The 14294-nt window shown below is 39.4% G+C and overlaps 1 long non-coding RNA gene across 4 annotated transcripts in view; it reads right to left on the minus strand.

The window, feature by feature from the left end:
• Nucleotides 1-14294, minus strand: part of LOC138989134 (uncharacterized) — a 283758-nt gene that overhangs the window by 140173 nt on the left and 129291 nt on the right. For all 4 annotated transcript variants that reach the window (XR_011465318.1, XR_011465319.1, XR_011465317.1 and 1 more), the window contains 2 exons: nucleotides 12238-12267; nucleotides 9649-9729 (listed from right to left, as the gene is read on the minus strand). This is a non-coding gene — a long non-coding RNA (uncharacterized lncRNA). The remainder of the gene's footprint in view (nucleotides 1-9648; nucleotides 9730-12237; nucleotides 12268-14294) is intronic.

Raw genomic sequence — 14294 nt, forward strand, 5'->3', positions numbered from 1 at the left:
GTGACACAAGCACTAAATTTGCTGTTAGTCGTAAATGTTGTTCTTATTCTTCATGGCAGACCAGTAGGCACTATAAAAATAAATCAAATAACATTTATTTAGTTCCACTTCAATTCAGTAATGCTTTGACTTCACAAGTTCTCTTTAAAACTAAGAAAGATGATTCTGAATTAAAATAAAAATATTCATTTCCCCATCATGCCAAAATGCTTAAAATTTTCTTGTGGTAAATGACAGAACATTAATTTAAAAAAATCAAATAGCCCATAAACTCCATTATGCTAATACTAATTAAAATTTCTAACAGGTTAAATTCAGATCAATTTGTTCAGAAACAGAAGTGTCTCCTGTTATTCAGTATAACATAATGGAAACAAGACAATCAGAGTTGCATCTATACATGAATAGATTCTTAAATAACTCTAACTTCTATGTGCCTTACTTTCCCACTTCAGTATTAAGCAACAATATTCTCCCTCCTGACAAATTTGCAAGTTTGTACATGAACCATTCCCATCAATTGTGAAATTAAAATTCTTCAACTAACAAAGCTACAGAAGATAAACCTCATACTATGTATTGGTCACTTGGGAGTCAATAAAATTCACTTTTATCTCGTGCTTGGTGAAAATGCTTTAAATAAAACAAAAATAAAAATCAAGGCCTGCAAAAAGAAATAAACAAGTCCAATATTACATGTGGAAATTTCAACTTTCAACTTAGAGAAATAACTCAGGATGGACTGCAGAATTTGATAAAAAAAAAAAAAAAAAAGAATCTAACCACATAACAATGCATCAAGCAACCTTGCTGAAAGAGGCGAGGGAAAAGGTGCTGCCTTAACTAACTTTGGAAATAAGTGGAATCCGTAAAACTAAAGGTAAAAGGAACCACTCATGAGCACTGTACTGTAGTTGATAAAGCTGCTTCTGTGACCTCCAAGTTAACAATTCTGATACTGCTATATGTACACTGGAACTAGACAATTAGCTAAATGGGAAGCCAGATTTCTCACTACTGGAGCAGAAACTCACAGATAAGCAAGGGAGAGGGTTGTAACGATTCATGTGGTAATGTATTAAAGTTGGAGACACCATACTTTACTGGTTACATATAGATGTGTGTGTGTATGTGTGCACGCACACGCACGTCCCAGGTTAATATTGAGAAAGCTGAGAAGCAATGACATCCCAGAAGCACCTAAGGCCCAGATCTTGGTGTCTAATAACATTTTACAGTAAAAAGAACTGGGACTCCTTGCAGAAATGGCTGATTCTTGGACTGGAGCAGGACATATACAAAGTAAGCTCTTCTAGTGACAGAACGTAACTACTTCAAGACTTACCTGGAAGAAAAAAAGCAAAGCACAATGATAGGGGTATGTCAAACAGATACAGGAGCCAACTGAAAGAGCTCCCCATGGCCAAAGCAGGAACAATTTGAACAAAAATAAGTAAAGTAGCATTGAATTATAACCCAGAATATGAAATAAGTGTCATGAGTCCATACTAATATAAATGCTTAAATGAATTAATAAACTAGGGAGAAGAGACAAATACCCTTGCAGAAGAATCTTAAATACATTTATATAGATATTTTACCCTAAAGGTAGGAGCACATAACTCTTGCTCCTTAAGTGTAAGCTGCCCATAGTGAACTTTCTTACAAAGACTACAGTAGGGAAAGGAGGAGAAAAGAGTAACTTGAAAGTGGAGAAACCCGAAAAATACTATTTCAACCAAGGGATCAAAGTCTACATCAACAATTGTAAATCATGTTGACAGTATGCACCCTTGATATGATGTAATGAAATGACAACACCTCTCTGGTGTCTTCCTCCCTAAAAACCACAATCTCAGGCTAATTACGAGGAAAACTTCAGAAAAATTCCAACAAAGGGGCATCCTACAATATACCTGGTCAGGACTCCTAAACACTATCAAGGTCATCAAAAACAAAGAAAGTCTGAGATGTCACAGCCAAGAGGCACCTAAGAAGACATAACAAATGTAGTCTGGTAACATGGATGGGATCTTAAGACAGAAAAAAAAAAGTCATTTAATAAGAAAAATAGAGAGATGAATAAACTATTGACTTTTGTTAATAATAATGTATCACATTGAGTTATTAAATACAGCAAACATAACACACTAATATAAGAATGTTACTAATTGGGAAATGTAATACAGCTTGGGACATATGGGTACTCTATACTATCTGCTCAATTTTTTCTATAAATCTGAAACTGTTCTAAAAACTAAAGTTTACAAATAAAAAATTTTAAAGACCATTTTTCATGAAGAGCCTTTAGAAATTTCAGAACCTCAGAAAGAAAGAGAAAATTTTAACAAGTTTTCAAAACAGAAAACATGGATGATTTTCAAAGTGATGAGACTCAGGATAGCATAAGACTACTTGTGAACAATATTGGATGCTATAAAAAATCTGAGACAATGCTTTCAGAGTTTTGAGAAAAAATAATTTTGAGACTAGATAAATAAATGTGAGCCTGCTGCTGCTGCTGCTGCTAAGTCACTTCAGTCGTGTCCGACTCTGTGTGACCCCATAGACAGCAGCCCACCAGGCTCCCCCGTCCCTGGGATTCTCCAGGCAAGAACACTGGAGTGGGTTGCCATTTCCTTCTCCAATGCATGAAAGTGAAAAGTGAAAGTGAAGTCGCTGTCATGTCTGATTTTTAGCGACCCCATGGACTGCAGCCTACCAGGCTCCTCCGTCCATGGGAGTTTTCAGGCAAGAGTACCGGAGTGGGGTGCCATTGCCTTCTCCAAACGTGAGCCTAGCTAAACTATTACTCAAACATACAGGCCTACAACCTGCCCAGTAGTGTCATCATCAAGTTAAAGACCCCCAAAACAGGCCCTGTGCACACAAAAAACAATCATTTATGGAAAGGTGACTTTTAAAAATGAAAGAGTCTCTCTGTACTGAGATCCAAAAATCTTTTTCAGGTGCTATTACAGTCCTGGTCTGACCATATAGGGAGGGACAAGTAAACCTCCTTGCCAACCTGGGAGAGGAACTGATGATGGAAATGTGGTGTCTCCTCAGGAAAGACAACAATCTTCTTGCTCTCCCCTCTCTTCTTCTGATTATAAAATGTAACCCACTGAATACTCAGGGCAGCTCAATGCTTGCCTGTCCACTTGTGAACCCTGCAAGCATCTTACTCTAATAAATCCTTCCTATCTTTCACTGTGCCTCCCACTGTGAATTCCTTTCTGAGTTGAGACATAAAGGAATGTGGTGCTGGAGTTCTTTGGAGCCCTGGAAATGACACTTAACAGTTTCACTGTGGCTTCAAAACCCTTCCTGGTTCCTTAGTAAATAATATTTATGTACTCTACAGTTTGAGCTCCTTATGGTAAAGTGTTTAGAATAAATCTGTAGACAGAGCACGAAAGATTTAACTATAATTAAGGATAAAATGTAGATGCTATAAATACAGATAGTTGAAAGTCAAGATACATGTATTTATATACATATAAATGTATATATACATGGAGGTCAGAGGTTATGGAGGTGAAAAAGTCAGAAGTGGTGAGAAGCACAGAAATGTTGGTTCTTTCATCATGGACACTGCAGAGTCAACAGATACCGCCTGAGGTTAACTGGTAAAATAGAATTCTATGTATATTGTGTAATGGTTTAAAGGCAAACAATAAAATAACTAAAAATAAGTATGTGACAGATTGAGGCAGTGACAGTTTAGACAGGTTGTTGGAAGCATAAGGAGAAGGTGATGTAATGAGCTATACTCATTTTTCGAAGTATTTGATAGATATTCACTAAAGTTCATAAATTAAGAAATGTAGGTAATTGCACAGTAGTAAAAAATATTTAAAATAATGTGTTTATTATTTTGAAGGATTTTTTAATTCAAAATTATAAAAGTAAGTTTTTTTATTTGAAAATGTTAAATGCTTATGCCCAAGTTCTGAAGGATAAATGATACCTAAGTTGCTACTTTTATTACATTTGGAAACCAACAGGCTCATGAAGCAAATTAGAAGAACTTCCCTGGTGGCTCAGATGGTAAAGAATCTGCCTGCAATGTAGGAGACTAGGTTTGATCCCTGGGTCAGGAAGATCCCCTGGAGAAGGAAATGGCTACCCATTCCAGTATTCTTGCCTGGATTATCCCATGGAGAGAGGAGCCCAGTGGACTACAGTCCCTGGGGTTGCAAAGAGTTGGCCACGACTGAGTGACTTACAGTTAAGCTGAGCTCAAATATGTATTAAGCTTTAAGCCTTCACTGTTTAACAAAAAAAGCAAGCACAAAAATCAGCCAACTAAATACTCAACTCATAGGAAAAGAAAAACCTAGGAATTATAAATATAAGGAAAACAATAGGGGAGAAATATAGTCCTAAATAGAAAAAAAAAAAAAAAAAAACCATGAGTAAAAAAAAGGGAAAAAATAGATTTGACAAACTAAATTTTATTTGAAACATAAAGCAGACACACTTCTGGCACGTCAGCTTACTTTAGTTTTCCTTTGAACAGGAACGCATGGCAATACATAAACAAAACAATAAATGGAACATAGATAAAACTGTATTGTTTTTAATTACAACAATAAACTCTGAGGGATTGAGGTGGGAGACAGATGGGCCCCAGGCTAGGCATTCACAACTGGCTTCCTTTTGCATTTCCTGAGACAAGGGCTAAGGGGGCTCCAGGTTAGACACTTATAACCATCTTCCTGTTTGCTCTCCAAAATGGAAGCATAACTAAAGCCAGGCCTTGTCTCTTGTGGACATTGTAAGATAACAGTCATGGCAAGAACAGAGATGGGCTAAACCTTGTTTGAGTAAAGGATCAGGAGGTTATATATGTCCCATCCTTGAGGCAAGGGAGACATTTCACATGCCCAGAAAGCCTCCTTGGGGGTCAAAAAGGAAAAGGCACTGTCCCATAATATGTGATGCTAAGGCAGGAATCCATCTTGGGAAAAAGTCACACACACATGTCGGGGAGGGTCCTAGGGCAAGTCAGGACCTAAAGCAAACCACATAATTGGCCAAAGGTAAACAAAGACCCTGAAGAACTGTCCTATATAGATGACTTAACCGCCTCTTGACTGCACTCCTCCTCACTGGGGAGGACACCCACACCCTTTCTCCCCAGGTTTGCGACTCTGCATTGCTTCTATCTTAACTAGACAAACTTTCTGTGTGCTCCCCCACTTGTTGACTCCTGTCATTTCAGGACTAGGGAAGATTGCAGAGATGATTTTCTGATTCCTCTTCATTTTACACATGACGAATAATGTGTCCTAGACAAGGAAACTCACACCTCTAGACTCCAGATTAACAGTGCAGTTATTACTCCATCACACAGCATCATCTCTTGTTTATTCCAACACAAGACACAAAGTAAGGCTTCATAATTTTCCACTACTTTTCAATTTCCTTATGATATTTTAATTTTTCATATGTCTTGAGCAAACCTACATTTCAGTGGGGTGGGAGGAACAAGGAAAGGGGAAAAGGAAGCATCCTCCAAACTCCACCTGGCTCAGCTTCTAAGGCTGCTGCTGAACCCTAAGCACTCAGGCACTTAACACAGAAATACTCTTGGCAAAGTACCGTCCTCTTGGGACATTAGCACATCAGTCCTGATTCTTATTCAAAGCCCTCTGTAATAGAATGTAAATACAATTTTTGCTTTCTGATATAAGATCAAGCCACAATTTAAGGTTCTCTGTAATACTCCTAACATCCTAGTCCCCAGGCCTCTAAGAGCACTTCAGGATGCAAACCTGCCTCGGGCAGTGTTTCGCAGTTCAAACAGGATGGAAGTAGGAAGTAATTCGAAGACTCTGAATAGGTTCTTGATGAAAATATTGGTTAGGAAAATGAAGGTGCCCTCATGCCTATCCAGCACATCTGGTAGGAAAGGACCATCACTTTATTTGCATTCCATGAAAAATTAACAAGTAATCTGCAGTTTGAAACAAACCAATGTGAAACAGCAGTTGACTAAAATCTTCCCCCATGAAAGAGTGCATGAGTGTGTGCTCAGTTCTGTCTGATTTTTTGTGACACCATGGACTGTAGCCCACCAGGCTCTTCTGTCCATGGGGTTTTCCAGGCAAGAATATTGGAGTGGATTGTCATCTCCTCCTCCAGGGGATCTTTTCAACCCAGGGATCAAATCCACGTCTCCTACAGAGGCAGGCAGATTCTTTACCACTGAGCCACCTGGGAAGCCCTCATAAAAGAGTAATACTGATTAAATTAAAGACCTTTTTTTTTTTTTTTCTTTAAAACCTTCATTCATTGAGTTCCTTTAAAATTTTTTGATTAATTCTAGTTTGATCTTTACCTTTGCACTCAGTAATTTTGCAGAAGCTGGAGGTGGAGGGGGACAATGCCATGGAGAGGGGTTGAGAGGCCTGAATGGGAAGAGTTTTCAGTAAAGATTGACTGGGCAGAAGGCTCGCCATCAACCCTGGGGGAGGGGAAAGAGAGGGAGAAGGAGGGAGGACAGAGGAAGGTGACAAGACGTGGGACAAACAGAACAGTAAAGATAACATGGGGTGAAAGCAACAGGAGCTCCTCCCATTTCAGAGGAAGGTGAGCAGAGGACGCTTGAAGAGTTCAGACAAATGAGCAAGCAGCGACGGCCACGCCCTCAGTGGGCTTCCTACACTACTAAACAGACTGCAGGTCCTGCGTGACTCGAGGTCAGCTAAGGACTCCTGCTTGTGAATGTGCACTATCCTTCAGGCTCAGTGTTGAAGGAAGGGGCAACTACAGATTCGGGTTTTGCTGATCTAAGGAGCTACATTTTCCTTAGGCAACTTCTGGTTTAATATTTGACTTCTAATTTCAAATTAAATTTATATTAGGATAATTCCGGGCTTCCCTGGTGGCTCAGAGGGTAAAGCGTCTTCCTGCCATGCAGGAGACCCGGGGAGACCCGGGTTCGATCCCTGGGTTGGGAAGATCCCCTGAAGAAGGAAATGGCAACCCACTGAAGTATTCTTTTCTGGACAATCCCATGGATGGAGGAGCCTGGCAGGCTGCTGAAAAGTGCTTGGAACTCTTTTTCCGATTGTGGGGAAATAGCATGTAATCAAGGTGGCGTCAGTCAGGCTCTCTCGCCCAACACTCTCACACTCTCACACCCTCTCCCCACACCCTGTTAACAATGACCCTGCATGATTATGTACCAGCTGAGTTCACTTACAGCACTGCGCATGCGCATCATGTTGTGCCCGCTCGGCCACGGACCGCTTTTGTTCTAGGGACAGAACTAGCCGCACTGAGAAACCCCTTTGCCCCAGCATCTGACACTGGAGAATAAACATGTCTGGTCTGCAGCTCCTACAGCTCCTCCAGTTTTCTTCCAGTTTCCCGGCTGGTGCCTTGCCTACCCTGAGTTCAGCCAACAGTGTAAACAGAGAGCTACAGGTGTACTCATGTGTTGTAGAATAGGCCAACAATGGCTACATTCTATGACACTAAATATCTGCAGATCAGACACCTGAGTTGAGATAAATTTCTTAGGAACAGGGTTTAACCCTGCAGTAATGAACAGAGTATAACCTGCTGAGTTGCAATGCAGGTTGCGCTCTTGTCGGCAATCCTGGACAAGACACTTTCACTGGATGCAAGACTTCTTTTCTATTCATTAATCTAGGGAGAATAGTTACAAGATCTGTATGCCAATCTACATGCACACCACCCCACCCTCCGCCCCAAACCCTTTTACAGACATTATTAATCAATCACAGTGCTCTCCTGCCTGAGGCAGGACTCAGTCTCATTATAGCATTCAATTGATAAGAGCTGGTAGGAGAGTCAAAGAAAATGGCTTCCCACCTGTGAGTTACCATCTGCATGCCTTACTCAAAAATTAGTAATTAGTAATTGTGCTCAGTCCAAATACTTAGAAATGCAAAAAAAAAAATCATAGAACTGGAAACATTTAGAACTACAAAAATGTCTTAAAAATTGCTATGAGAAACAAAATGACTGCTACCAAAAAAAAAAAAAAAAGAAAAGAAAATTGCTATAAAGATTCTCTGAGAAATTCTACCTTAAATTCAGGCCTTCTGTAATAAACATATAATTGTACAGTGTTTTATAAACTTCAAAGACCTTTCAAATACAAATTTGTTTCTCCTCTTCTTAGTTTAGTATTTAATGCTCTCTTTAACCTGCTCTATGTGGGCCAGCCACATCCATAGTTTTTCTTTGTATTTCTCAGTATTTCTGGGGGTAAGAATAAAATTTGTCGACTGAAAAAAATACATGCAACCTAAAAGTTGAGAGTTACGTTTATTCAGTGAAAAGTGTTAGGACTTCAAGCCCAGAAGGCAGCATCTCAAGTAGCCCTGAGAAACTGCTCCAAAGAGGCCAGGGGAGGAGTCAGGTTATATACAAGTCTGCAGCAAAGGGCAGAGAGTCGGAACATCAAAATATTATTGTTCATTAAGGAAAACTAGATATCTCGAGGAATTTAGTGCCTTTCAATGTATGAGAAGATGCAAGCGTCTAGGCTCACTGAAATCATTCCTTTCCTATGCATCTCAGCTGTCTCGGGCCAGCATCCTGTCCGCTCACATCCCCCTTGTTTACCAATATGGCAGGAAATACTCCATTTCACAGACTGAAATCACAATTGTTCTAAGATCGGGAGCCAAACTTTGATCTTAGAAACATAAACAAACATCAAATTATTATGCTTAAAGAACACTTCTACTTTTAAACACTTTCTACTATAGAAAAAATGAGACACATTTTTCCTAGATCTAATACGATTGAGTGCAAGTGATCATAAGTACAGGCAATTAAACCAGACCTTTGTTATCACAGATTGACATCAAAGACATCCTTGTACTCCAATTAAAAAAAAAAATCATTCTGAGTGGAGAGTTTGAGATCCTTTCAATATTTTACCCTCCATCTCTACCCTCAGAGTTAGGTAATATAGAGAACATATACCAATTGATCCCACTGGCTTCCTTATAATGTGATTTAATTGCTAATATAGGTTTGTTATTCATATCCACAACTATGATATCTTTTATTATTATGGCTCAGATTACATATGATTAAAAATAATAATAATAATAAAAGCCCTGACTCAGCATAAGCAAAAACCTATTGTAGAAAATCCCATAGATTCAATCAAATCAATTTAAATTTTTTTTTCAATTTAATTTTAAGATGTACTATACTCTGGATACATATTTTCTTATATTTTATCTAAGACTTCACATAGGATATTTTATTGTGAATTATTGCTAACAAAAAGCTAACATGAAATCCAGCTTACAGAAATGCTAGTTAGGTTAAACAAATTCATCTCATTTCACTCCATATGCCTACCTTATTTTTCTGTGCGTTCCACTTTAGCACTTCTATTTAGATTTGAGAGATTAATAACAAAGTTGGAAATGTAGTTTCTGGGAAATGTTTCCATATCATTGTGTCTTTTATTCCTAACCTGTTCTGGGAAGAAGGAAGACTACAGCCAGGAGGAGGAAGTGACCATGCTGTTGTTCAATCATTAGTAAAAAATGATTCAGGGATGTTTCCTTTTAAATGCTGTTTCACTGAGGAGGGGGGAATGTAGCCAGAGACAGAAGCTGATCCTTGGCAAATTTATCTCACCTGGCACATCAAAACGCCCACCGAACTCTAACTTCACAGACTTGACTGCTTTCCAAAATTCTGTTAGCTTTTGAGATGGAACTAAAGAGGAAAAAAAAAGTGTGTTTATTCCTGAAAGTGGATACTTGCTCAGTAAACATCATAAAAATTTAATTGTACTGTTTTCCTCATCAATCTGAGAAAGATTTATTCATTGATTTTGAGAATTAATTCCCTTGTAAGATAAATAAAACATTATTTTCCAAGACTCATTTATTTGGCTTTTCGAACCACCCTTCTGTGCTGGCAAAACTGAAGAAAATTGAGTTGATAAAAGTACACTCATTTGTTATGAGTTTTTGTGTCCACAAAGCTTAGAGACTTCTGACTTCAACCCTTACTACCTACATGAGTCCTTTAATATTTCTAAACTTCTAATATTTCTAAAATGAATAATTCTAATATTCTAAAATTCTAAAACTATAAATGGAAATTTTACTCTTTTCTCTTAGAATAGTGCTAAACAAGTACACAGCTGTCCTTTGTCAAAGGTAATCCATGGTAACAGAGGGAAGAAAGTTAGTATAGCAGTAACGGAATCATGTAAAAAAAATTAGATCCCATGGGACTTCTTTGATGGTTCAGTGGTTAAGGATGTGCCTTTTAATGCAGGGGACGTGGGTTCAATCCCTGGTCGAGGAGCTAAGATCCCATCTGCCCCAGGGCAAGTAGAGAGCCCCTGTGTTACCACTAGAGAAGTGTGAGCGCCGCAACTACTGAGCTGGTGAGTTCTGAACCCCATGCTCCACAACTAGAGAAAGCCTGTGCAGTGCAATGAAGACCCAGCACAGCCAAAATTTAAAAATAAAAACATAAAATAAACTAGCATATGATCCCTATTTAAAACACAGATCCCAATTTCAATTTCATCCAATTCAAAATCCTTCTAACAGTATGTCCAAAAGCTACACACCAAGGAATACAAAAGCTATTCACAAGCAAGCCTAGCTGCTCAGAGGAGAGATTAGGAAACAGAGTTTAGGGTGGTAAAAGTGAAATGCAGTGAAAATCAGTGGTTTGTTAGTTTGCCACTTTTGCATAAATTTCCACGCAGATAACTGAAATATCCTCAAGTTCAAATGTATATAATGCATTCATTCATTCTTTAGAGATTCAAAATTCAAGCCACAGCCAGAAGAGATGAGTAACATCTAATCAGATGTCAATGAAGGGATCAGGTTCCTGAGATTGGAGTTGAACCTGAAAGGTTATTATTGTGCTTGATGCCCTTTGTTCTGCGTGCCTGCAGACCTGAGTCCTGAGTGTCAGGATCCTCAAGAACCCACTTCCTGAGGATGATCATCTAACCTGACCACATTACATGGGTGGGCAAGTGACAGGGACCACAACCCTACCTAGTGCCCAGTAGATTTCTGATGACTTGCTGGTGTAAACAGTCCTGGATAACAGCTTCTACCCTTCAAACTCTGATTCTTTTTTCAATTGATAAAAAAAAAACAAAACAGCATTTGAATAAAACATTTAAGCATATACAACTTACTTTGAGCAGAGCAGTCCCTGGGCTCAAAGACTCAGCCAAGTGATAAGGCAGACAGAGACCAGCCCTTTACTCTGGGCCCCAGAACCCCTCTTAGAAGCAGATGACCCAAAATGGGTATTACTATACCCAGACTTAGTGATTTAAGTCGACTGACAAGAAAACAATGATCCTTGGTGCTCAGTGAGCTTCCAGAGACTTACTACCCAGGACCTAGAGGCAACCATCAGCCCAGCTGCTTTACCATGAGCGAGCGTCTGAGGTTAAAGTGACCATCACAACCCCTCCTGTAGCTGAGATTTCCCATGACCTCTCCCCCTCATTTCCCTCTCAGCAGTATGTTCTTTCCTTCCTGCTCTTGCTCTTTGGCTCTAGCTTCAAGCTATAAAGATGATGGGAAAGGGATTCTTCTTGTCTCTGTCTAATCCTCTTTAGCTGACACAGTAGCATTTAATGTGGTGGGAGAAGAGACAGAAAGTGAATAGTATACCAAGACGCAGTTCTTAGAACACCGCTTTGGAGTCAGACTCTGAGGGTTGACCCTGAAGTCTGCTAGTTTTACCTTGGACAAATTACTTAGCCTCTCTATATCTCATTTTCTTCATCTGTAAAATGGACCTAAATAAGTAAGAAAGAAATGAGACTATTGACGGTAATCATGTATTGAGAATGATATAATCATTACATAGCCATTAAGTATTAATTGATACAGTATTATCATTATAGATTGAGAAGGCAATGGCACCCCATTCCAGTACTCTTGCCTGGAAAATCCCACGGACAGAGGAGCCTGGTAGGCTGCAATCCATGGGGTCGCTGGGAGTCTGGACACGACTGAGCGACTTCACTTTCACTTTTCACTTTCATGCATTGGAGAAGGAAATGGCAACCCACTCCAGTGTTCTTGCCTGGAGAATCCCAGGGACGGGGGAGCCTGGTGGGCTGAAGCGACTTAGCAGCAGCAGCAGCAGCATTATAGAAACATCGAGTGTTGAGCTTAAAAACACTAGATTCTCAAGTGGTAAAATCTAAAAGAAGCTTGAAATACTTACCAAGGAGGACTCTAAGTAGAAGAGTCTTACCTATAAGAAAAGAAAAACATACATTTATTAAACACATATTATTCTCCAGACATTGTTAGTTCCTCATATATTATCTCATTTTATTCTCAAATCAGTCTTGCATTGGTTGCAAGTATTGTGACTCCACACAAACGAAAACAAATTTAAGAGACTTATGCAATTTCACAAAACTACCCAGCTTATTTGAAGCAAAGGAGAGTTTCTAAAATAAGTAGATCCACCCTCAAAACTCATGTGTTTTCATCAAACCAAGATGCCTTCAAAATACATTCAGTGATCACTTTCCACTGCTAATTGTGTCAGTTCTAATGAATCAATATACCCACTGTAAAAACAAATAAGCTTATGAAACATTTTAACAGCTGCAGCAGTTTCAACAAAGAGAATACACAACACTTAACATACCTAAACACCAGGGAGTAAAGAGTAAAATCTAAAACTGTTATTAGACACATCAGCCATCATTCTGACCTTTACTACTTAGAAGAATACCCTTTGCAGGATAGTGTAAAAGGAACATTAAAGAAGCTAACCTTTGTAAAACTTTTTTTTTTTTCACAAGGAGGAAATTTTATAGGTGTCAATAGATTCAGTGATGTGCCTTAACGCATGTGAAAACCAGGCTTGCCAGCTGCTGTTCAGAGGTTAGTATTTCACTTTTATATAGTAACTTTTGCCTTATGAGGGTTTCTAAGAGCTTTATAACTTTATAAACAATCTAATGGGCTTCCCTTGTGGCTCAGATAGTAAAGAATCTGCCTGCAATGTGGGAGACCAGGGTTTGATCCCTGGCCTGGCAAGATCCCCTGAAGGAGGGCACGGCAACCCATGCCAGTATTCTTACGTGGAGAATCCCATGGATAGAGGAACCTGGTGGACTACAGTCTATGGGGTCGCAAAGAATCAGACGCCACTGTGCGACCAAGCACAGCAAGTACACAGTAAACAATCAAACAACTCTAAAGTCATTCTTTTCCTAAATGAACATAAATTCTGCTCAGATTCGCCAGGGAAAAGTCACAGTGACTGTTCCATTGCTTCTTTAGCATTGGCTATGCTGGACACAGGACTCCACCTGCACTTTTTAATATAATGGTTATAACTCTTATCACACTGTATTATACCCCTGTCTCATCAAATAGCCTGTGGGCAACCTGATGGCAAAGACCATGTCTTATTCATCTTGGTACAGTTTCTGTTCAATACGTATTTAATGAGCACTTACTCCTGTGCCAGCTATATGGTCAAGCTAGTAAGACAAATGAGACACGGCACTGGGCTGGAGAGATGATGTGAACAAATGAAGGAAGATCATTGCTCATTTCAACACAATATGAGAGAGATGACACAGACACAGCATGAGCACAGGCTGGTGAGAGCATGAGAAGGACCTGGATCCAGCACGCAGGGTTCAAAGAAGACTCCCAGAGCAGGTGGGAATGTAGTTCTGACCTGAGAATGTCTTCTAGTGCAGAAAGGCCTTTTGTTGTTGTTGTTCAGTCACTAAGTCTTGTCCAACTCTTTGCGACCCCATGGACTGCAGCACGCCATGTTTCCCGGTCCTTCACTATCTCCTGGAGTTTGCTCAAATTCATGTCCATTGAGTTGGCCTTGGTAACGACTTTGTATCTTGTTCTACAAGTGATTAGAAGTCTTCAGGGGTCCTTAGCATGGAGTGAGATTGTTTGACTTAATATTTTATAAGAATCCCTTTGACTGTGAAAGTGAGAAAAAGCTGGAAGAGATCAATTAAGCGGGGGCCCAGGTTGAGTGATCTAGGCAAAAGATTAAGATGGTAGAGCCAGAGGAAATGAAAACACTGAATTCAGGATATTTTAATATGAAGGTTAAGAATTTGCTGAAAATTTGGATGTAGTAGATGAAATAAAGAAGTGAAAGATCAGTCCAGGGTTTAACTCTGAAGGACTAGATGCACTGTGCTGTGAGGAAGCCAAGGGACTGAGAGAGCAGACTGTCGCAAGGTGCATCTGCATGGATATTTCCATAGAGAAGAAAGCTGACCAGGG

This window comes from Bos mutus, chromosome 9, assembly GCF_027580195.1.
Source record: "Bos mutus isolate GX-2022 chromosome 9, NWIPB_WYAK_1.1, whole genome shotgun sequence".
Classification (NCBI taxonomy): Eukaryota; Metazoa; Chordata; class Mammalia; order Artiodactyla; family Bovidae; genus Bos; species Bos mutus.